Below are 25,600 nucleotides of genomic sequence, written 5' to 3'. Positions count from 1 at the left end.
GCAGGAGAGCTTCCACCATGAGGAGCATTAAGAGCCTCTCTGGTCTGTCCCACTGGGTGCTTGTGTCTCATTCCTCCCTCACGTCCTTCCACTTACCCCTCCCCAACCCCCCCTTCCTGAAGTCAAATAAATTCCATGTATTTTCATGAACACAAACTCTCTTTATTTAACAAAACTGGGGGGGGGGGGGAATGAAACTCTGGCGAGACTGGAGAAAGGAGGCAGGAGAGTGGAGAAGAGAGGGTGGAAGAGGGGAGGGGGAAACCTGCGAGGAGGAAGCTGGAAGGGGGAAACAAAGGGAAGAAGGGGGAGGGGAAGTTCAGGGCTCAGGGTTGGGGGTCTCACCAGAGCAACATGATTTTCATGCAAACCTGCTCCTGGGTTTGCAGGTGGCCTTTGGCGGCCGGCTGGCAGCTATCCTGCCATAGACGGCTGCATTCCTCCATTTGGTGCAGAGATCATGGATGTTGGGGGCATCCCCTCCCCCCCCAAACTTGAATAAGATCCATGATCTCCACCTTGGAGCAGGAAGGCACTCACCTTCTCCAGGCCCTATCAGGCTCCTGGGAGCTGGCAGACTGCTCCTGGGGAGTGGTGGAGGGCTGGCTGCCAGTGGCTTGCTGGCTCATGTTTTGGGGCCACTGGGTCAGGGGCAGTGATTGCTGACTCTGGGCTGGCAGCTTGTAGCTGACACAGGCACTGTGACCAGAGTCAACCCCTTTAAGGGCTCTGAGGAGTGGGGAGGGAGATAAGTGTCCTTGGTTGAAGCTGGAGTGGCCACCAGGGTTCCCTGGGAACGCTGGAGGCTCCCTATTTCAATATAAGTATCTACACAGCACTTATTTCGAAATAGCTATTTCGAATTTGGCATTATTCCTTGTTGAATGAGGTTTACCAATTTCAAAATAAGCACTCTGCTATTTCGAATTAATTTTGAAATAGCAGTTTGGCTGTGTAGACGCTAGAAAAGTTATTTCAAAATAACTTTGCTGTGTAGACTTACCCTGAGAAAGGAGCCCAGTGGATGAGGATTTGAGAGTGTAAATTTAAGATAGAAAAGGCCACAGGTCAGAGAGACTCCATGAGGTTAGAAGCAGTGGTTTCTAAAGAGGACTGGAAGAGGTGGGAGCAGGTTTGTCACCCCACCCTTTCTACATGTCAGCATCACAGGGACACAGAAGAATAACTATATTAGCTTTGTCATGGCAAGTTGTGGTGGTGCAATTCTAACAATGCTCTTGTTTTAATGGCTAAAAAGGGTCTGCTTTTTACCTCAAGGTAACTTGTATATATGCTCTATTGAGGAAAATACAGGTCACTTTAGTTTTACCACAAAATAAATTAGACGAGGTCAAGGCTAGGAAAGGTAGTGTCTTCACTGTTTTATCTCAGCATAGCTCATGTGTATTAGTTATGTAAAATAAAAAATATGCACTTTTTTTTAGCAGTGAAGACAAGGCCAATGATCCTGGCCCATGACACATTTGGTATTCCAAACAAGGAGAAACAATCATTTTGAACTATATGATGAATTTGTGATGTGGATACTAAATAGTTAGGAGAGGCTTTTAGGTCTACAGTAATGAAAGACTATCTCAAATGTATCAATTTACAAAAATAATAAAATAAAAAATCCTTGAATATTTATTTACTGAATGCAGAGAACTGATGTCTTCTGACTCTTAATGTGCACATTTGTGAGAATAATTGTACCCACGAAAGTATGCACATAGTTGTTTACATGAAGAAAACTTGGAATATGGCTGCACAAACTAACATTTGGATATCTAATTTATGTGTACAAAATCAGAGCCTTTAGTTGAAAATGTAATATTCTTACATAAGGTGTTATTAGTTTTAAAATTGATAGTACTCATTAAATGCAAACCGTTTTAACTTTTTTATAGTTAACAAATGTCAATAAATCTACAGAATGTAAAAGGGCACTGCTCACATGGCATCTATTTGAATTCTATACTTTGTCAAATATATGTACCTCTTAATTCAATATTCCTTAAAGGCAATACTCATTGTGGTTTACAGCATGACACCTGACCTTTTGTTAATGTCAAACATCATTTTACTTTAGCAAAGGAAATGATTATATTTCTATAAATCTAATCATTATTGTTGGGAAATATATATATTAAAAAAGTAGGAACCTCTAACTCAGCTAATCACTTCCTTATCTTGTCAGTGATTTCATTTGTTATTGTTGACATTTATTTCTGTAGCTAATAGGTCTTTCATGGGGGAGGAGGAGGAAGACAACATAAAAGTCAAAGTTCTACTCTGAGTGCTGATCTCTTATCTGAGAATGGCTAAGAAATCTGTTGTGTTGATTGGAAAGAAGAAAGCAGGACTAAGTTGTTTTTCCAGCCAAGAAGGATAAAATCATCAGTTATACAATATGTGATTTGGAACTTTACTGGAATGTACCAAGGTTGAGTACAATTTATGAGGCAACTATTTGCTGTGGTCTCTCCGGTTATCCCTACTGAGGTTTTAGTGGATGCCAGCAGCACAGGAGGTAAAGAATTTAGCTCCTATAGATGGTAGGCTTTTTCCTCTAGTGAACTGAAACTTCTGCTGTTGGATGACCCAGATTGATTGGACTATATATGTTAATAGACAGCATACATGACCACATTGATCATGTATGTTTATCTGTTAACAGATGCAGGTCTTATTTTGTTGAAAAGTTATTTTTTACGATTCATGTGAGGAATTGAGACTCTCCATTGTTAGATAGATTTTGTGTGTTCAGCCAAGGTTGTGAGGGGATATTTTATTTTTTCTACATTTCTCCATACGTACACATTTAGGGAGGGCTATCTTTTCTACTGAGCAGCTGGATTGTGTTTAACTGTCTTGCATTGCACGATTAGTTGCTTTTTCTGTGAGCATCACTACTGCAGAATTTTGTAGCATGCCTAAAATGAAGTGAAAAGAAAGCTACACATCTGCTTTTTGCTTGTGATATGCCTATTAGACTGGTAGTACATGTTTTACAAACTTAATATTTCTATTTATTATTCAGATAGCTCCATACGTATGCAGAGACTACAGAGATAATTTGAAAAGACCCTATGACAGGGCTTAAACATGTAAGACCCTATGACAGGGCTTGTCTCAATGGTACATCCTTGTGGCCATATGGCCTACTACTCACCCTGCCAAGAGATTTTTGACACACTGTTGCCACCTATCCTTGGGTCTGATATAGTGGTGCTTTAGTCCTCTAACTAAGGCATGCTTGAGTCCTATTCCATCACAGCACTGAAGTCCAATAATAAGAGAAAAACAAGAATCCTCAAAATAGGGCTATCCAATGAGTTTTCAGCGAGGCCAGAACACTTATCATTGAGGGCCTCTCTTCAAATAACTCTTCCTTTGGTTGGCCTCCACCCAAAGGGAGATTCATTTAGCCAAGCAAGCCTTCTCAGACTCCTTGATGTAAAACCAGGTATCTTTCATGAAGTAAAAGCAGAGACCTGTTCTCCTTCCTGGTCAGCTACTAATTGAGCTAGCCCTTCTCCTTTTAACTGCCCTCTCTCTATCTGACATCTGATGCAGATGAGACAAGGCAGAGCTAATTGTGTCCACAGGCCCTCATGCTCTTTTTCAGTGTGGAGCACAGACTCAGATATCACAGATATTATGTAAGTAGGGATTTGCCTTTGAGTATGTCTGTAAAATCTCAAGTATAATGCGCACCTATGTATAATGCGCATCTGCCTTTTAAAGGTCAGAATTCTTGAATAAACTAAACTCTTATCTATAATGCACACCCCCATTATACTCAATATATTGGGAAGCATGCCTAACTTATTCTGATCAGGTGAAGACACAAATAGGGTACCAGCTGTCCTCTTGTTGAGCTCACGCCTGCCGCGGGGTCCCCCTGCGCAGCTGAGCTCATGCGCACCGAGCTCGCTCCTGCTGGAGGAGCATCCCCCACTCAGCTGCTGGAGTGCTGAGCTCGCACCTGCAAGGGGAGCCTCCCCTGCCCAGCTGTCCACATGCTGAGCTGTCCTCATGCCGAGCTTGCGCCTGCCAGAGGAGCATCTCCTGCTCAGCTGCCTGAGCACCGAGCTCGTGCCTGCTGCCCCCCCCAAGCCCAGCCCAGCCCGTGCCTGTCTGACCCCACCCTCAGCTCGTGCCTGCTGAGGGTGAGTTTAAAACTTTTTAAAAAAAATCTCCTATAGATAATGCGCATCCCGACTTTGATGCTAAAAAACCCGGGGAAAAAGTGTGCATTATACTGGAGATTTTACGGTAGTTCCACTGAATTCACAGTTAAACATAAGAATGTGCTTTAGTGCTATGCTGATTGGGGCCTAAAGTCTCAACTGTGAGAACTCTCAGGACCAAGTGTAATGATTACTGTCATGAGTAGTCCATTCCACTGAACTTGCACTAAACTAAATGAAACACAACTAAGAATCACAGACAGCAGTAGAGAGCATGTAAGGTTCTGACTAGAGGTAGGTGAAATTTTTCAATTGAAGCTTTTTTCAGTGAAAAATGCAGATTCAGTGACATCAAAATATTTACTGAATAGATAATGATTTTGCTGAATTATCTTGGTAAAAAACAAAACTAAACCTAAAATAAATTCTTAAAAAAATAAAATGTTTTGTATAAACTTTTTTTTAAATAAAATGATTTGACTATTAAATTTGAAATGATTTGTTGTTTTGAAATTTCTGTAATTTAAAAATTTTATTTAAATATTAACACATGCTTTAAACTGACAAAGTATTTTGTTTTGGGTAAAACAAAGTTTTCATTTAACTTGAAATGAATAATTTTTAACTTTTTAAAAACTGGTCAATTTTTTTTTCTAAATCAATTTTTGGATGGATCCAAAATGATTGCTTCCTGGTTTTTAGATTTTTTCAGAAAAAAATATTTTATTCATGCAACTCTAGTTATGACAGAAAGCTGTAGAGATGTGCTCGGTTGTATACACATCTTGTCTGTTTTTCTTTTCAATTATAAGTGAATGTCTTATAATTTGAGAGAAAAACATGTGGAAAGATAGAAGAAGAAAATAATGCTGGAAGGCTAAGTAGGTTGGCTAATTGAAAATGATGCTGTTCCTACTGCTTTGTTCAGGAATATAACCTATTGGTGTCATAACTTGACAGAAGATCACTCACAAGAGCTACAAGTGCTTTGCCCCTTTTAGCAATATGGAAGAGTTTTCAAAAAATCATGCAAAATAATCCTTTGTGGAACCTTTTGGATTATCTCTACTAACCCTAGTTTTTTTCTACAAAAACACAAATGTGCTTCAAATATTATTAACCTCAGTTAGTATAATAATCTTCTTGATAACAAGAAGATGCAGCCTAAATAAAGAGATATTCCTGTGGTTGGCAGCCAGAAGAGATAACTTGAACTAACAAAACCAAACAAAACATGTTTAACCTACCTGTAGCCTCAGACCTGCTATTGGTGGCATACACTGACTGATTCACTACTGTGTTACTCCAGTTTATGTCAGTGTAATTCACTGGGACCAGATTTACTGACTAAACAACATGATTCACTGGAGCATTACTCCAGCTGTATGTGAGTACAACATCAATGGAGTAACTGATGGAGTTGCATTAATTCAGTTTTATACCAGTGTAACTCCATGATTTACCCCCTTGTAGTTATACTGGCGTAACACAGGATATCATAGTACTGATCCAAATCCCTTCATTTGTCCAGTGTTTCTCCTACACCTTTCCCAGTGCCTCTTCTGCTATCACAGAAAGGATAGGAAGATAACCACAAAGCTTAAAAGACACAGAGTTTCGCATTGGTCTGGCATTTGCACCTGGGTAATTTGCGAAGGACAGAGCTTAGCCCTTAATGTTAATTTATCCCATTTTATAGTTTTATTTAGTATCCACTTCTAACTCCAAAACAGTTTTAAATGTGCTTGAGTGACATACCTCACTGAAGACACCGAGCAATGATAGCTTAGCATACAGACGGCACGACATTAGATTACCGCTAACCTCCCCCAAATGCCAAGAGGAGTTCCTTGGAAGATATTTGATATTGACTTTAAAAATAGTCCATGTGACTAAACTGTAATATATCTTACTAAAATTTATTTTAAGAATATTGATTTTAAAGTAGAAATCACCTACAAAGAGAGACCTGCGATAAAGGCCAATGTGTAAATTGCTTTAAAACTGTAGTTACTGTAATTATATGGAGCATTTTATAAGCAACTAGGGACTGCTTTGGATAGGTGACTGAAATTTAATCAGTATCTGGCACAGATTGTCTTTCTGCACCTCACATTTCCAAAGTACTTTTCTAGGGCAAGCCTGCTAGGATTGTGAACTTTTATCATCACATTTGATCTCTCTTTGAGCATTTTCCAAAAGAATGGCTTTCACAGTACTCATGCAAGATTTGGGAGCTAGGTCATTTTTCTCAATAGATGAGTCTCCCTTTTCAGTTTTGGGCAAACTTCATTCATCTATCTGGTCTGGGTTTTATAATCACATGGAGCATTATGTATGAAATGCATAAAAGATTGGTTTGTTAATGCTGCCACCTGAGACTACAAGATAAAGAAGCTTGCACATTTCTTTGTACTCCAAGGACCTAAGCATTGGTGTTAAATCTCTGAGAAAAGACAATTTATTTCTTTAAATAGCAAAAAAAGGATAGTTTGGGCAAGGGAGCCTGAATACTCTTGCTCTTTTAAACCAAGGAGAAAAGATAAAATAATTATAAATGGTAAATGTCAAAATTAACCTATCTTGAGAGTTTGTGGGGTTTACAAATAAGAAATCAATGAAGTAGATTTAAAACATGTTTGATTATTTATGATGGTTCAAGTTGTAAAGCTCTTAAAGTCTAAATAGAATTCTTAGAGCTTACCTTATTAAAACTGTAACTACTGGAAGATACACAGTAGCTGTTTAGATTGATTATTATATCATCTGCTTTGCAGAAAAATAATATCCTTGTCTCAGGGCTTGTTGACCATATCCTCATTATTTTGCTTAATATACTCTGTCCCCCAGAGTAAATTAAAACATTTATTTCTTTTGTTCACTTAAAGTTGGATTCTTGGAATGTATCAGGACTGTGCTGTGACACCTGAATCCCAGAGATCAATTTATAGTTGTTAAAGATCATGAAGAATTGACCATTATAACAGTTAGTATTTGACAAATAACAACATCTGTATTTAGTATAGAAATTGATCACACCAACAGAGCACTTATTCCTTATGCTCAAATAAAATGTGCTTGAACAAAGTTATTCATCAGCCAGTGTCCTGGTCTTAAGAGGCTGCCTTATTAAATAACTCTAGATATATTAAAATTACCCTCTAATGTGATAGTACCATGGAATAACTGTGCCTAAATGACAGTTGTTAGGCCAACAATTACTAAAAACTGAAACATACAGAAAACCCATTTTGATTTTCTATAGGAATGTTTTATATCACAGATGAATCTAAGAATCAGACACTTGAATGAGTGTGGACATATATATTGCATCTAGACTGGCAGATTATCATAATTGTTTACAATACACTACAGCCATTGTGTTGCATCAGTGAAATCAATATGTGGAAGATGGAAATGGTAAGGTTTTGTTCCAACATGGAACAAAGTCTTTCAGGATTATGAAATATGGCTTTCTACTAAAAATTCATAAATTCTTTGAGAAAGTAAATTCCAAAAATATTCAGTTGAGATTAGAACACATTGTTTTGATAAAAATAGAAATGTTTTGATGTTGATGTTTAAATTACGTGATATTAATTATAATAGCTAATAAAATACAATCATGTTAAAATTAAAAGTCCTTTCAAAACAAATAATCCAAAGGTTTGGTTCACAAAATGCAAGACCAGCTCATTTAGTTATTGTTAAAGCTTTCCACCCCTGGTTTAGTTTCAAAATGAAATGCTTGTGCAATAGACACATGATTTCACAAAGTGTTTCAATTACAATGAAACTGCATTCTCTGATGGACAATGGTTCAACCAGTTTTTTTAAATGTGATCTATCTATTGATTCTATTGGGAGTAGCAGCAGAGTTTTACGGACAAATAAAGGATAGTCCCCTGTTACTGGAAGCCACTATGGGGTCAGCAATGGATCACGATAAACCAAGGAGAAGAACAAAAGGTAATAAGTGTAGAAGATTATTACAAATGGCTTTTATTACATATATATCTTACTAGTTCATTTCTCTTTCTTTGTAAGGGAATGTGCGTTTGTGAGTTGTTTAAAAAGATGTAGATATTTTTGCTCTGGATTACTGTTTACATTACTACAGGCTTTTGTGTATGTATTTTATTTGCAAATTATGCATATGGCTCTTAGATTGCATGCTTTTTGCAGACAATACTAATGCTTCAACTTAAGGGCATACCCCAAAGTAAAATAATTTATTTTCAATAAGGAAAAAATAATATTTTAATTTCTACCATGCATAATGATATGGAACATTTTGATAGCGTTTATTTTCCAAACCATTTATGCAATGAATTTTCACAATATCCCTGTGAAGTAGGTAAGTATTTTAGATTTTACAAGTAAGAAAAATGAGAAAAAGAAATGACAAGTAAAGCACCTAAGACAATGGAGTCCTGCTTCACAACTAAGGTTCTTTGGTGCTATACTAATACAAGTAGTAATTAACAGCAACAGGCAAATTTTTCAAATCTGAGTGCTCAGGCACCTAAGGAAATAAGTGACTTGATTTTCATGTATTTGGACTTCTGAGCACTCATAGTTCCCTTTGAAGTCAGTTGAAGTTCTGGGTACCCAGTACCATTTATTAAAATCAGTTGCTTAAACATTGATTTAAGTGCATAGCTTTGGATTTGAAATTTTTGGCTTAAGTGACTTTATGGAAGGAAGGAGATCTATGATTCCCATTTCATTCAATTCTCAGGAATCTCCCAAACTGAAAAGCTATGTGCCAAATCCACTCTTTTGTACCCAGCCAAGTTGAGGTCAATTGCGAACCTTAGTAATATGCAACCACAAGGAGGTTGTTTATTTGCAACTAAGATCCAGCAGGTGCTAAATCAGCTCCTGGTGGAAAGTATACTTCACAACAAGGAGGAAGGGAAATATCTGGTAAATGACACAGACCAAACTCTTTTATTACAAGAAAAGCCACAATATTTTAATATATAGGTGTTAATCTTATTAAATAAGGTCCCATCCAAAAGTTTAAGTATACTTTACAGCCAAAATGAACTGAATGGAATACAACTGATCTTGGAAAAATGAAATCCTGAATCAGTGCTCAAGCTGCACTAAAACATCAAATAGGCTCCACCAGAGAGTTTGCAGGACTCAAGTTGGCGCACTGGGCTGCTCGGCCAGTCGGCTCCCAAACAGGGCAGCAATCAAGTGGCCTAGCAGGCAGGTATTGGGGAGCATGAGGCTCTGAAGGTATTGGGCCCAAGGCAACTGCCTTGCTTTAAGGCCAGGCCTAACATTAGAAACTCCAAGGATATCCTAAGAAACATTAGGACTGCTGTCTACACTAGCCACTTGAATTTCTGCAAGAACACTGACGATCTAATGTAAGATTGTCAGTGTTCTTGCACCAATACTATGCTGCTCCTGCTCGGGAAAAAGCCCTCTTCCTCAAATGCTTTTGCGCAAGAGGGCCAGTGTAGACAGCTACAAAGTGTTTGGTGCAAAAAAGCTCCGATGGCGAAAATGGTGATCGGGGCTTTCTTGCACAAAACCGCGTCTAGATTGGTACGGACGCTTTTCCGCAAAAAGTGCTTTTGCGCAAAAGCGTCCGTGCCAATCTAGACGTTCTTTCTGCAAATGCTTTTAACGGAAAAATTTTTCCGTTAAAAGCCTTTGCGGAAAATCATGCCAGTCTAGATGTATCCTAGAGGTGTATCAATGCAAATTCCTGACTCCACATTAAAATCAGGGAGAAAATAAGGTGTGTGAACAACAGACAATGATCAGCATAAATTGTGATGCTTCCAGTTTTAATTATGGGCAGCCCGCAGTATATTTACAGTATATTTACAGAGGAAAGCTGACCTACATGTTACTCAAAAACCAAAGGGTGTAAATTTAGACTACTAACAGGCAAGTCTAATTTTCCTTCAAATGTAGGGTTTCATAGTCAAATATGCCCATGAAAAAAAGAGTACAAGTAGTAACCTGATATTTATTCTCTACAGACATGAAGAAAGCTTAAAGAATTATATGATGCCTGAAACATTTGACATGTATAGCTGTCTTAATTGTAATGTTGTTTTTCAAATTGATCTTTTGCTGTGTTATAAGTTGAAACAGTGGCAAAAGTTCACATCAAAGAAGTAAAGCTTACACTGGGGTGAGGAAAGAGGGCACTAAGTCTGTCCAATCCAATTTATCAACACATATTTCTGAAATAGGGAATGTGGTCTTATGAACAAGTATCTGTCCTTCATAGGTTTAATATATGATAAAGTAGAGGTTTTCCAACAACACTATGCTCTATGTATCAAACTTCATCATGATGTCATCTTAACACCTCACAAATATTAAAAATCAACTCCCCTGTGAGAAAAGGGGGTATTATTATTTCCCATATTTTGCAGTTCAAGACGCAGTCAGTAAGAGCTTGTCTACACAATGGAGAAGATTGACCCTCTGGAGGTTGATTGTCTAGTGTTCAATTTAGTGGGTCTAGTGTAGACCCCCAAATCAAATGCTGAGGGCAGACTCTGCAGGCATTGTGTACTCCTCATTGTGTGAAGAGTAAGGGAAGCTGACAGGAATGTGTGCTTCTGTCAGCCTCCTGCATTGTAGAGGCTGCGGTGTCTTGGTTTAAGGTAAGATGAATCCAACTACATATTTTGTGTAGCTTGATGGCAAACTTTAAGCTGACCTGCCTGGCTTGGTATAGACTTAAACTAAGAGATTAAGAGACTTGCCCAAAGTCACACCGCAAATTAGTGACACAGCCAAAATATGAATCAAGGCTACTTTAATCACAAATCCATTCTTCCTCCTAATCCATCCTCACTTGCTAATCTAAACATCCTCATCTCTCCCTGATATCTGCACTTAACAAAATTGCTCACTGAATTTTTCCTATAGTGCTCAAGCTAAAACTTATGTAAAAAAAAAGTAATCATTCTATATTTGCTTTCCAATTTTTGTAGCAAATCATATTTATCTCACTGATATCTATATAATTTGAAATATATTTGAAGCGAATATATACCTTATTTCAGTTTTTAACATATGAATTGTCATTCGTGTCACATATAAACCAAATTATATTATCAAAATACTCAGTGGTATAAGACCCACTGTACACAAGTATCTCCTCTTATTACAGAGAGAGACAAACAAGTAGTTTATTGGAAAAATATGTGAATCTCATTTCTGATCCTAATGAAGCAAGTTATCCATTATACCGAGGTTAATTTGTTGACTCATGATTTCCACTTATCCAATGATATACCGAATCATATGAACAAACCTCTACATCTAATCAGTTTTTTATTGAATCCTGACCTTTAATACACCTTCTGCTTGATTATGAATGACAGTGACCTTTATCTAATTTAAAACAGACATACTGATGCAAAAATATGCAAAGTACATATGTAAATTCTGAATTAAAATGAAGATGCACATAATCTTCTTGGGAGAAAGAGATGTTTACATTAGGGCCAATCGAGGGTATGTGTGGGGGAGGGAGAATAAACAACAAAACAAAACAGAGCAAGAAAACCCCAGAACAAGCCAGAACAAGAATGAGTTTGCAGGAAGAGCTATAGAGAGCCTGAAGTCTGCTTAGACTTTCAGAGCTTCTATTTAGAATCCCAAAATGTTAATATAAATATAAATTTTTATTACATTTTTCAGCATTTTATGATGTTCATGAAATGATCAAAATGCAGTAAAGTCAGAAGAAATGCCTTTTGCAAGGTTTGGCAAACTATGCTTCCATATTCCATTGTTTTTGTTTCACTTCAAATACATAAAATTCATTTTCAGCAACAGAAAAGATGGGTCAAATTCACAACATTCTAAGTGCTGTATATGATCGATTCACATTGCCATTTGTCTCAAAATGGAATGTGCATCATCAGGCTCCATTTTTTTTGTCCACGACATATTTAGAAACTGCTGTCGCTACTGAATAGAGTGATTTCAGGACCCTCCCCCCCCCTGCAAAAAAAGGACTTACCCAACTTTCCTTCCCCCTTTTTTGCTCTTTCTCCTTTTTTCTCCTAGGTTAATACAAATGGGCTGCAGTGACATTACTAGAAATGAATCCAGTCATGAGCACATTCTGAACTGCAGCATAAGCCTATTATCTACTCTCCCTTTTCACAAGTCATTCTTTCCTATGAAGAGCTCTGAAATGAAATTGTACTCAGCTGCTCTGCTCACACATTGGCATCTATTTTTTTTAAAGAATATACAAAAAATTTGCAAAACTAGAAATATAGAATGTCAAAGCACTAGTCTATCGAACACATTCCTCTGACAGAATCCTACCAAACAGTACCTGGCATTAGCATGTACTTTCACGATTAACAAGAGGGGGATGTCAGATTACCATTTCTGAAATAAACAGATTTATCCTGACAGATAATCAGCAGTTTGCACTGCTTAATACATGTTATCATCCTGGCTGACATCATTACATTAAAAACACACTTACTATAATCATTTATTGAAAATTAAACAGGTTTTAGGAAAGATATAAGATGGATCTTTTTAGGAGTGAATGGGGGCTGGGAAGGGAGAGAGGAATGTTGGGGAGAACATATACACTAAACAATAAAAGAGTAAACCCCAAGAAAATCAATGCCATGTTTAGTCTTTCAGAATCTATTAGCATAATTTTAAAAGAAATTAAAACCAAATGTGAGGAACTGTAAAAAGTGTCCTATATATGCAACCAGTATCGGGATAATACCTTTCACTTTCCCATGATACTATCTTAAGGCGTTCTCAGTGTGTGTTTCTATGTCTAGTCTCCTGCCTGACCCGCATCAGGAACTAGGCACCTAAAAATGACATCTCAAGTTTCTGATATATTTCTGATTTAGACTTTTATAGTCAATTTTTAAAGATGGCCATGGATTTTGGGAGCCCAACTTGAGTGAAGTACGATGGTCCTGATTCTCTGAGGGTATGTCTACACTACAATGTTAGTTCGAACTAACGGACGTTAGTTCGAACTAACATTCATAGCCGCTACACTAGCGCTCCGCTAGTTCGAATTTGAATCGAACTAGCGGAGCGCTTAGTTCGAACTAGGAAAACCTCATTTTACAAGGATTAAGCCTAGTTCGAACTTACTAGTTCCAATTAAGGGGTGTGTAGCCCCTTAATTCGAACTAGTGGGAGGCTAGCCCTCCCCAGCTTTTCCTGGTGGACACTCTGGCCAACACCAGGGAAACTCTATGCCCCCTTCCCAGCCCCGGACCCCTTAAAGGGGCACGGGCTGGCTACGGTGCCCGTGCCAGGTGCAAGCCTGCCAGCACCCAGCCAGCAGACCCTGCACCTGGCATGGCACAGAGCCACCCACCCGATGCCCCCCAGTCCACCCACTCTTCCCGGGACCAGGCTGGCGGCTCCCGGGAGCTTGCCCGGGACCGCAAGAGGCGGGCACCTTCCTGGGCTAGTGCGGACATCGTGGACCTCATCCACGATCTCCGCACTAGGCACAGGAAAGTGGCCGTCTAGGGCAGGAGAGCTGCCAGCCTAGCCACCCAGGAGCAGGTGTGCATGAAAATCAAGGGGGTCCACTGAGACCCCCGACCCTGATCCCTGAGCTTACAATGGCCGTCCTGGGTCAGACCAAAGGTCCATCTAGCCCAGTAGCCTGTCTTCTGACAGTGGCCAACCCTTGGGACCCTGGAGGGGATGGACCAAAGACAGTGACCAAGCCATTTGTCTCGTGCCATCCCTCTCCAGCCTTCCACAAACTTTGGGAAGGGACACCACTCCTACCCCCTGGCTAAGACTATTCCATGGACCCAACCTCCATGACTTGATCTCACTTCTCTTTAAACTCTGTTCTAGTTGTAGCCTTCACAGCCTCCTGCAGCAAGGAGTTCCACAGGTTAACTATTTGCTTTGTGAAGAACAACTTTCTCTTACTAGTTTGAAGCCTGCTACCCATTCCTTTCCTTTGGTGTCCTCTAGTCCTTCTTTATGGGAACTCAGGAAGAACTTTTCTGAATGCACCCTCTCCACCCAACCCCTGCTTTTAGAGACCTCTATCCTGTCCCCCCTCCATCTCCTCTTTTCTAAGCTGAACAGTCCCAATCTCTGTAGCCTCTCTTCATCTGGGACCTGTTCCCAACCCCTGATCATGTTAGTTGCCCTCCCCTCTCCCAGCCTTTCTCTTCCCCTCTCCCACTTCCTTTTCCCAGTCTCCCCCAGTTTTGTTCAATAAAGACAGAGTCAATGTTGGAAGAAACGTTATCTTTATTTTGTACATCAATAAGAAGGGGGGCTAGGGAAGGGTAAGTGGAAGGAGGTGAGGGAGGAATGGGGCACGAGCCCCTGATGGGGAGGACTGGGCTGGCTCTGCGGGCTTCTGGGGGTGGAAGCTCTCCTGCAGCCCCCCGATTGCCCCCTCTCCCCAGATGGTAGCCTGCGGCAAGTGCAGCCGGGCTGATGGCCGAGTGCTGTGATGTGCCCAGTGTGGGTACTCCGGGCACTCCAAGCCAGGACTGCTTTGCAAGCGGGGCACCTCTTAGAACTGTCTGTCCGGGGTGGGGGTCGGGTCCCTTTAAGCGCAGCCCTCGGCTAGCCTCAGACAGCATCTCCACGCTCTAAGTCCTCCTCTGATGCCCTGCCGGCACTGCTTCCGGCCATCCTTAAGCCCTGTTCAGGGTCCACTCAATGTGGACTTGCTAGTTCGAATTAGCAAAACGCTAATTCGAACTAGTTTTTAGTTCTAGACGCGTTAGTTCGAATTAGCTTAGTTCGAATTAACTAATTCGAACTAAGTTAGTTCGAATTAACGTTGTAGTGTAGACGTACCCAGAGGTATTAAGTACATACAACTAACACTGAGTTCAATTGTAGTTGTGAGTACTCAGTAATTTCTGTTAATCTGTACTTAAAATGAGCCCCCAAATAAGAGGAGTCATCCCCAGTCAGTGACCACATTTGTAAACTTTGGTATTAACTCTCAAGGGCCAAGTCCTGAAATGCTTTTTAGCCAAAAAAAAGTAATGACTGTAGGATTTGTCCCATAGTACAAAGAATGCATGTTCCTGACTTCATTGCCTATGAAGCCTGATAAGGCAATGAAACCAATGTGCTTATGTTATATATGACAAGATATTGGAATCCTATGCAGAGTTAAGGAGTCATATGTATGCTGTATGTGTGTGTAAGCGTGTAGGAGAGATTTGGGACAGAGTGAAAAAAGACAGGGAAAAAAGATGCACCTTTAGGGTGCATCTACACAGCAGGGCTAAAGTTGAAATAAGCTATGCAACTTGAGTTATGTCAATTGCATAGCTTACGTCAAAATAGCTTATTTCAGCTTTTGGAGGTGTCTACACAGCAGGAAGTCCAAGTAAAGCACACTTCTTCTGACTTCCCTTATTCCTTTTAAACTGAGGGTTACAGGAGTCAGAGTAAGAAGTCTTCCACCTCGACATTAGTTTGACGTAATATTGAAACAACTGCTTGTAATGTAGATGTGGACTGTGTTATTTCAGAATAACATCAGTTATTTTGAAATAATGTATACTGTGTAGACGTATCATTAGCGAGTGAGTGCAGAGCAGAAAAACGGCAGTGACTGAAAAATGACATGCAGGGCAGACCTGTAGTATGAAGGAAATGAGGAATGATTCCACTCACACATCTGACATCTGCGGAACCTCTCTCATAAACAGCTTGGCTACTTCTAGACTGACATGATTTTCCGCAAATGCTTTTAACGGAAAAGTTTTTCCGTTAAAAGCGTTTGCGGAAAAGTGCATCTAGATTGACACAGACGCTTTTGCGCAAAAGCATTTTTTGCAGAAAAGTGTCCGTGGTAATCTAGATGCAGTTTTGCGCAAGAAACAAACCCCTGATCACCATTTTCGCCATCGGGGCTTTTTTGTGCAAAACACTTTTTAGCTGTCTACACTGGCCCTCTTGCGCAAATACATTTGCGTAAGAGGGCTTTTTCTGAACGGGAGCAGCATAGTATTTGTGCAAGAACACTGACAATCTTACATAGATCGTCAGTGTTCTTGCGCAAATTCAAACAGCCAGTGTAGACAGCTGACAAGTTTTTCCGCAAAAGCAATTGCTTTTGCAGAAAAATTTGCCAGTCTAGACGCAGCCTTTGTTTACTCAACTGGCTTTTTCAGCAGGGACCAAAAATGGGCTTTGTGAGGACAGCGATGTTTTAATAAAAATGCTCTAATATGTTCTTCTTCTAGAATCCTTTGAGGATGTTACCTTGCCTCTAAAGAAGAATGCTTAGTATAAAGTAATTCCAGTAAGTGTATTCTGATTTTTTTCCTCTTTCTTCCCTTCCTATGTGTTTTGTCATAGATCACAGTGTCAAAGTTAACATTACACTATTGACTCTCGTGACTCACAGAACACAGCATAGTGCAAAGCTCAGGAAATAGAAATTATATAGGTTACTAAGTGGTTGTGTTTCCTTTAGCAAGCATTTTCTCCTTTGGTTGTCCCCTTAGCTAAAGCATACAGCTTCTGAGACACAAGCTCCCGTAGAAAGGTGAGTCAGATGTCCAAGTTTTGGGTCTTTTAGTTTATTGAGAGTAGTAGAGAGACAAGGGATGAGGTTTTATCTTTTATTGGACCTCCTTCTGCTGGTGAGAAGAAAAGCTTACAAGACAGAGAGAAACGGAGAGGGAGAGAGAGCTTGTCTCTCTCATCCACAGAAGATATTACCTCACCCTCCTTGTCTGTCTAATAACCTGAGACTGGCATAGTAACAACACTGCATATAATATTGAGAGTAGTGAATTTCTCCACAAATAGAAACTGAAAACTGAATGTATTCAGGTGTTTTATCCTTGTGTAGTTATTAACCTGGCCGCAAAGAGAAGAAGTTAAGCATTTGGTTACTGAAGGGTCCAGTTTTGAGAATTCATTCAAATCAACACATATTTCTGAAACTATCTAAGAGATGTTGCAATATTAATAGAGTGATGGAAATTAAATGGATATGTGACAAATGCAATCTTCTTGCAAAATCCTTGGCAGTATCATACAGAATTTAAATGAATTCATAATTATATGCTAACCATATACTCATTAAACACTCACATTTCTCAAGAATGAAAAAAAACCCCTATTCTTTAAAAATACAGTCTCTTAGCTGATTTAGATCCATTTTGATCCCATTGGTGTAAATCAGTGAGGCTTCATCCTCATGTTTGTATTGTTAAAATTTACAGAGTCTGAAACATTGATGAGGATCAGGGAAAGAAAAAGCTGATCTAACAAATGGTCTCATTTGTTTTGTTTTTTATCCCTACTCTAAAATTCTTGAATTGCTACTCATCCGTGTTCTGCATATTTCTTGCACTTGGTTATGTGTTAACGTTGATTTTTGTTTATGTTAGATATTTTGTGTCCAGAGGTCAAATGAGCATAGCTTTTTAATCAGATTCCTACTGGCTGCTTTTGTAAGACTAATCTTTGCACACTTGGAGGAAAAGAAAGTAGGAGACAGTCCAAGCTAACCCAAATAAATGGACGGAAGTAAAGCAACAATTGCTTTTCTATACGGACCTGCTCTTGCTCATTTCTTCTTTAGAGATAACAGTCTTTGACACAATGTCAGATAACTATGTTCAAAGTTTCACAGGCTAACCATTTAAAGATGCATTTCCACTCCATTTATTTTCCTTTATCTGAAACCTCTGTTGGTTCACTTCAACTAGGGACATTTTCATTTAGATTCCCCAAAAGAGAGACATATGGGGGAAAAAATGGCCCACCTTGAAACACCTCTGGGGATTACAAAGGCTGGCATATGACATGAGAATGCTGTGTTCTGATGAGAACAGTTGTTTGCATAATAATTTTAACTATTACTAAAACTTGAATGACGTTTCAAGGAAAAGAAGACAGATAAAGCCTCAGGTTAAATTAAATCATTACCAGGAACTTTACACCGCTGAAGAATTCCAAAATGCAAAGGGATGTCATTTTTTTTCTTAATAAATTTTTTTTTTAAATGGAGAAGGTAGTCAATGGACAAGGCAGGCAATTACAAATACGATTTAGTTTTTAACCCCTTGAGGTATAAGTAAGCTCTTTCTGCAGATAAAAGGCCTAAATGTTCCAGCATGATATTTCAACACTATATTCTGGAGTACAAGGCAATGACAACCATTGCAAAATGATATAATCAAATACGTAAATTGATGAGGTATCCTGGGGAGCACACATTCTTTTTTTGCTACTGTAGCAAGTCACCACAACATCTCAATGCTTGATAAACTTGTAGCCAATTAGATTTCTTTCCTACTAATCTATATTGCTGTGCATTTTCTTACAGGATTCATCATATGTTCCCTCCATTGATAAAGAGCCTCTCAGTGCTAATTCTGAAATAAATCACTATTCTAGCATCTTCCTTGATCTTTATGCCACAAGGTTTACAGGAAGTTGGACTAAGAAGCCTGTTATTTCAAATATATTTCAAAATAATGGGTTTGCTGTTAAGATGCGCAGAACGCTATTTCGGGATAATGGATGATATATTGTCACTGTGTAGCCATACCTACAGTGTTTACACATATAGGGTGTGTCTAGAGTACATGGCTCCATTGACGGAGCCATGTAAACTAGTTTACCTGACACAGTCAATGAAGTGGGGATTTAAATAATCCCTGCTTCATTAAAATAAAAATGGCTGCCGTGCTGTGCTGACAAACAGCTGATCCAGCACAGCACAGCAGTCTAGATGCGGATCAGTTGACAAGGGAAGTCTTTGCTGACCACTCCCTTATGCCTCGTAAAATGAGGTTTACAGGAGTGGTCAACAAAGGCTTCCCTTGTCGACCGATCCATGTCTAGACTGCCGCGTTGTGCCGGATCAGCTGATTGTCGGCACAGCGTGATGGCCATTTTTATTTTAATGAAGCTAGGATTATTTAAATCCCCGTTTCATTGACTATTGTTGGGTAAACTAGTTTACGTGGCTCCATCGACGGAGCCACATAGTCTAGACACACCCTTATAGTTTTTGTAAGGCACAGTACAGCAACTAAGCTTAGTTAAAGGTGAAAGTAACTTGGGCCTCACTGAACACTTAAGTTGGATGGAATTTATTAACACCTCTATAGCAACCTTTTAAGATGATAATTTATCCTTTTAACTGTCCTCTGTAAAACCTGCAGAAAAGAGCGGGCTGAGGGTATACTGCATTACATACAGCTACAAGGTTTATCAAATCCTATAGATTCTGTCACAAGGCAAACTAAAATGGAGTAAAAGGTAACTTATCTTGAAGAGTTGTTTGAGTGAGTTACCATAGGAAGGGTAAGTTCATAGATAAAGAGGAAGAAACCATTGTCAGTGGAAAACAGAAATTAGGTGTTAAAGGACCCTGATAATTTTGTTTAGAGGGCTATTCAGTATGAACTAACTTGAAGCTTAACATATGGGTTAGATCTTTGGAGAGTTTCCCAAAGGCCTAGCAGATAAATTCAGAAGCTTACATAAAATGCAGGGCCTGATTTTCCTTTCATTTATTTCAGTGTCTTAATGAATTCAAGGTGAAAGCCTGTTGAACAAATCAGGATCAAAGCAATCATTCTACTCTATGAAAACTAAGAAACACTTCTACACCATTAAAACATTGGCCATTTGGTTGAAGGAGAAAAGGAAGCTGAAAATAACTTTGTTACATTTTTAATCACTTACAAAATGCTCTTGCTCTGAAAGGTCTTTTTGTCCTCTTTTCAAATCTCCAGTAGTGACTCATGACATTTATCACCGATTATCAAATTCCATAGGGATTTCCTTTTAATTCTCAACTTTATAATGGTCAGAAATGCCATAAAAAAATCCCTAAGCTCATTAGTGAAATTCACTTTTCCTAGCTAAAATCCCCTGCCCCATTTTATTTTTTTGTAATACTGAAAAATGTTCTCTATATCACTCTTGCTCTTGGTATAGGCAACCAAAATGTATTTGCATTGGACACTTTCCTTCTTCTCTAAATCAAAATTGTATTGTATGTACAGCAAACAGAATGGAGAAATTTCTCACTCTGTTTATATCTGAAAATGATTCTGAAATTTGTAATTTGTGAAGGCACTATTCAAAACACAGACTGGTTCTTCAAAAATAACTTTAATTTACTTTAAAAACCCTTGCACTTAAAATAGTTAACAACAATTCTAATTACTGGATAAGAAAGAAAGGTCAGACTCCTCTTACATCATTGTGAAAGGCTTTTATTACACACTGCTATAAAACATATTTCTTTTGTCAGTTGCCATCCTAGCTGACTAGCCTGCATACCAATAGGATCACTAAAATGCCAAGCAGCAGAAGATAGTTATCAACTAAATTCTACGTACAGTAACCTAACAAATGCCAGAGGAAGAAAGATTGCCCTCTGCACAGTAATACTTGTGTAGATGTCTTCTTTATGCTAACAATGACAAGACTCCCTTCGTTTGTACTGTACTCCAAAATCAGAATGCATTTTTTTCAAAAGCAGACTGCATATCAAAGAGGAAAGATAGACATTCTAGGCACTGGGATACTTAATGTGGATAGCAAATACATTTTTCTCACATCTGCTAACTAAATATCTAATCCTCAATGTTAAGAATGAAGATTTATGCCATCAGTATTATTTAAGATACTAGTGAAGGTTTTTGTTGGTTTTAAACTTTTTTCTTTCCTTTCTTTCTGTTCATTCTCTGTCCAGTCTGCTTTACTAAATTTCCCTCTTACCTATCATCTGTTTTAGAGCTTTAAAATTACTGTTTTTAAGCATCTCCTAAGTATATATTTATAATATTTCTATGTATAATATATATAAAACTAATTATTACAATTTACAAATTGCAGCAGTTTTTGGTTACAAAAGCACTTTTATTACAGGACAAGTTTAAAGAGGAAGATTGCTAATGCTGTAATTTCTGCACTGTGCTGCTCTTCAGAATAATTATTTTATTGTATTTCAATATATCTAAATTGTCCTGTCAAAAGCACATTTCAGATGTAACTCGAAACCCTGCCAGCAAGTCCGAAGAAATGTTCATGAAGTGATGCCAGACTTACTGTCTGCCTTCATACAATCAGCATGCTCTCAAACGTGCTAGTTTCATATTTCTTGTTATACACACTTTGAATCAGAACTTTACAGAGTAAATAGCACTTGAATTTCTTCCCCCCTTTTTTACATTCTATAGTAATTATGCCCAAATAGTTAATTTAAAAAAACCCATGCATTTTATGTTCAATATTTCTTAAAAAAATAGTTATTAACACACTTATAAGTATAATAGTTACATTTAATTGCTTCCACTACCACTGGCAATTCTATTAATAATATGTTTATCTTGTGGCCCAAATTTACTTGATAGGCCTATTTGCCACAGGCCTATAGTTTCCTTGTATACAACAGTGCAAAGTAAAAGGTGACCCTTTTATTTATGTTTAAAACATTTCAACAGTTAGTTCTGCTCCAAAGATAACACCTTAACAAAGTCCAAGGCCAGAAACCCCTGACAATATTGACTTTTCTCTTGATGACTACAGGACTGCATTAACTTAAACAGACACCAGAAAACATTTTTTAAAAGGAAAAAAAGAAAAGCTTAATGTAAGATTTCATTTGTAGACTAGAGAGTTTCTATGATAAAATCTTACCTGTCACTGTAAAAAAGATAAATAGCTGGCTAAATAAGCATTAGAATAACAGTCACTTAAACAACTGCACCTATACAGATAAGTAACAAAAGCATCAGACACCTGGCATCATATTAGGACCTACTGATGACAACAACATGCATCATTTTAGTGGCACCTTATAATGAGCACACAGTGACAGGATTACATGTCTTTAGAAGAATCAGGCTCCTACCTTTACAAGACAGATGGAAGGTAAGTCCCCCTTTAAAGAAAGTTGTCAGTAAAACCAGGCTGCAGTTGTAGTAAATTGAGTCCTTTCAGTCACTGTATACATGCAGCAGTTCTGCAATGAGGGAAAAAATATTATGGGAGGAGCAGCTGTGAACGAATGACCTCCTGAAGCTGAGTTCTCTTTGTGAATCGAGCATTAGGTGCCAGTGCCTCTGATTTGCATGGATTATCTCCACTTGAACAGATACATTTAAATTTATCTGGCACAGTGGCAAAAAATGGGAGAGTAAGTGAACGAAAGCGAGAATAAGAGAGAAAAGGAAAGAGAAAAAGAAGACAAGAAATCGGGAAGCTTGGCTGGATATGCTGGTTCAGGCAGAACTGTGTCTCAGAAGAGCTACAGCTCCCTCTTCATGTCACAGTTGTAAGATAAGAAATGCTGTCACTAAGCACTGGTTAATAACAGAATCCCCCCCAACCCCAAACTTCTATATTCCATTTGATCAGATTTTCATAAACATTTAATAATTCTGTCATCATAAAGTCAGGGGGTTTTATATTGGAAGCTTCAAATGAGTTGTAATCAGGCAGGTAACACAATGAGGCAGGTCAAACTCCCTGAGTGATTTTAAACACAGAAACATGTTGAAATGAATAGCTTGTACAAATTAAAACAAATTTTAGCATGTACCTTAAAAATACAGTTACTGAGTATCAGATAACTTTAAAGGAATGAATAGAAAAGGGCATTAAAATGCTGATATATACTTAGCTGTTTTTGATAAAAGTATCATTGCTTTGTGTGTGTAAGCCAATATTTTTGAGATTACTGAAATGTATCAAGACAAAAGAGACCCATTAAAAGCCTCTAACAAGCTACATCCAACCACTTCCCTCTTATTACCTTGAATAACAAAGCATTACCTGTCAAATTTTCCTAATTTGATTTACATGAAATACTTATGCTGATTAGAGAAGTGTGAGGAACCCTCTTGAGCCTTCATCAAAACTAAGATGAACCTGAAATAAAGTTTTTTTTCTGGTTCAAATACATTTAGGTAACTTTTTTACTCATCAGTTACAATTTTTTGAACTTCTAACTATAGGTGTTAGGTACCAGTTGGACCAAAAATCATTAATGAAGTGATAATAGCTATTCTTATGGCTAATCTTTCTGTCTAGAAATAAGGCAATAACAGAAAGCTTTGCGGAAGTTTTTTTTTTATGAGATTTCAAGACTGAAGTTTCAGTCCCAGGATTTTCAGATAATTCACATGAACTTTTGGTGCTTTTGCAAGCAAAAGCCATATTGCAAAACAATTGAGGGTGACACATCAATCACATGAAACTTTAAATTCCTCTGTCTCATGTCTCCCCTTTTTAGCCCTGATTGTGACCCAAGCTAAGCAGATCCTGTTTGCATGTACAGTCTTAAAGTCAACCAGAGTCCATGAAGGCACAGGAGTCTACCCCTTGTTTGGGGCCCTCTGATATCAGTGGGGACCTGCCTGGGGGTTCACTTCGCAGGATTGAGATATTTGTCTGAAACATGGATTCTTAGATGATGCATATAGCAAAACAATAAATATTGTAAGTACTGAGCTTATTCTAGCCCTGAAAAATTGCTTCTTGGAAGTAATCACATTTACAGTAAAACTCACTGTAGATAAATGATCACACAGATACCGGACAAAGTAGTGGGAGAATATATCTGGATTCTCTAATAACTACTATGTGACACGATTATTAGCAACTGCCTCTGCCCCATACATAACTGCCAGTTCTGAAAAATGCACGTGGCTCTCTCTCTCAAAAAAATTGGAGATTCAGATTATTTCATTTTGGGGTCTAGATCCTTGAGCTATTCCCATTTACACCCTCTCAGGATTTAGCTCTGAATATTTATCAGATATGTCTCCAAACTGCTTAAGATTTCATTAATCCTCCCTCTTCCTCTGCCCCATCCTTCCTTCTATGTTTCTTCCAAACCCATTATTGCTCATATCGCACCTGCTCCTTTGCCTCCAAATTCACTTGCTCCTCCTGCTCACCCTTTCTCGGTGAATTTTTTGGTGACCTCTCAGTAAGTGAACAAGTACCCTTCTCTCTTCACAATCCTCCATGACAATTCCATATGATACACGCCATTCCCTGTGAAGGGTTATCATTAGCTCATTTCTTGTACTATTAGAGGGCCTTTGCCATGAGCCAAAATCTGCTCCCCGAAGTGGTGTAAATTCTGTATAACTTTGATCCCCGTATCTTTAAGAGATTAATTTGAACCAAGGTACTCATATCAAACCAGTGACCACTTCCTAAGTTTCTTTTGGTTTCTTTTACTTTCCATGGTCCCCAATCAATCCTTTTCATTCTTTGAACAAGCTCATCAGCTCCAGGAGATCGAACAGTGCCTTTGACCCGCGTTTCTCAAACTGTGGGTCCCAGTCCCTCGGGGATGTCACAAGCAACTTAGAGGTGGGTTGCAGCATAACAAAGTTTGAGATCCCCTGCCTTAGACTGTTCTTTATGTTAAGCCCTAGGCTGTACTGCTTTTGGATATAATTTGCATTCTCCCTGATTCTAGCTTGCAGTGCATTCTGGACTAGGAAATCCTAGAGTGAGGCAGAAATGGACTTAGCAGCAGCTTTGTCACCTACACATGGACCCACCGAAGACCATGAAAATAAGGAGGAAAAGGAGGGAAAGAGCTTGCAGGAATCAGAGCACAGGAAGGATGAAGAGAAATTGTAGGAAGACCTGGGAAATTACTATCTCATTTGGTAGTGCAGGGGTGGGAAGTTGACGAGGTTGGAGCTGAAATAGTCTTTTGGCAACCTATGTACACCTGCTAGGGATCACTGTGTGGGAGAACAGAGTGAAGGCTATGGGGAAAGTTGGAGGAACCAGCGAAGCAATTACTAGAATAGCTGTTAACCTTATAAGAGGTTTGAGTTTCATTCACTTAGAGGAAAGGGACAAAGATGAAAATGATATTTTAATCAAATACATTTGCACATCCTTGCTATGCAGTTGAGCAAACACATTAACAATTCTCAGCTGACTAGATCATAGAAAAATAACAAAAAAGAACAAATAGGTGAGAGTGAAGAAAATGGCAAATGTTCCAGAGCAACTGGCCACAAAATCAACACAAAGTTGCCAAGCATATTAGAGGAAGTGTGTTTAGAGAAGTCACTCTATCAAGCACCCCTTTCAAAGAGTTAACAGGCAAACTGGATTGTATTTTCTCGCTCCTGTGCAAAAGGATAGTTATGCAAATATTTGTTAAAAGTCTTATTCATTTTAATCCTTGACTCCACAACATGCACATCAATAAGTGAATTCATTCAGATAAAATAAAGGCCCCTGAATATTTCCAAAATGTTGATCTGTATCAAGTTTCCAGATGGAATTGAAACAAAAAATATCCAAAATGGCATCTAAAATTATTCTTCCGGTATTTCCTACATAGTCCAGAAATTGATAACCTCCATGAAGGAGATTAGCTCTCAACTCTGGCT

General features: G+C 38.6%; 1 protein-coding gene across 2 annotated transcripts in view; it reads right to left on the bottom strand.

Moving 5' to 3' along the window:
- ADGRL2 (adhesion G protein-coupled receptor L2) overlaps nt 1-22,434 on the bottom strand; it is a 538,071-nt gene extending 515,637 nt beyond the window's left edge. For both annotated transcript variants that reach the window (XM_075936335.2, XM_075936334.2), the window contains exon 1: nt 22,081-22,434. The gene's annotated coding sequence lies outside the window, so the exon portion shown is untranslated. The remainder of the gene's footprint in view (nt 1-22,080) is intronic.
- Between the last annotated feature and the right edge of the window lie 3,166 nt (nt 22,435-25,600).

The sequence above is a fragment of the Pelodiscus sinensis genome, chromosome 9 (assembly GCF_052426305.1).
Source record: "Pelodiscus sinensis isolate ZL-2025 chromosome 9, ASM5242630v1, whole genome shotgun sequence".
In the NCBI taxonomy this organism is placed as follows: domain Eukaryota; kingdom Metazoa; phylum Chordata; order Testudines; family Trionychidae; genus Pelodiscus; species Pelodiscus sinensis.
The sequence above is the reverse complement of the archived record's forward strand: the minus strand, read 5'-3'. Positions and strand labels throughout refer to the sequence as shown.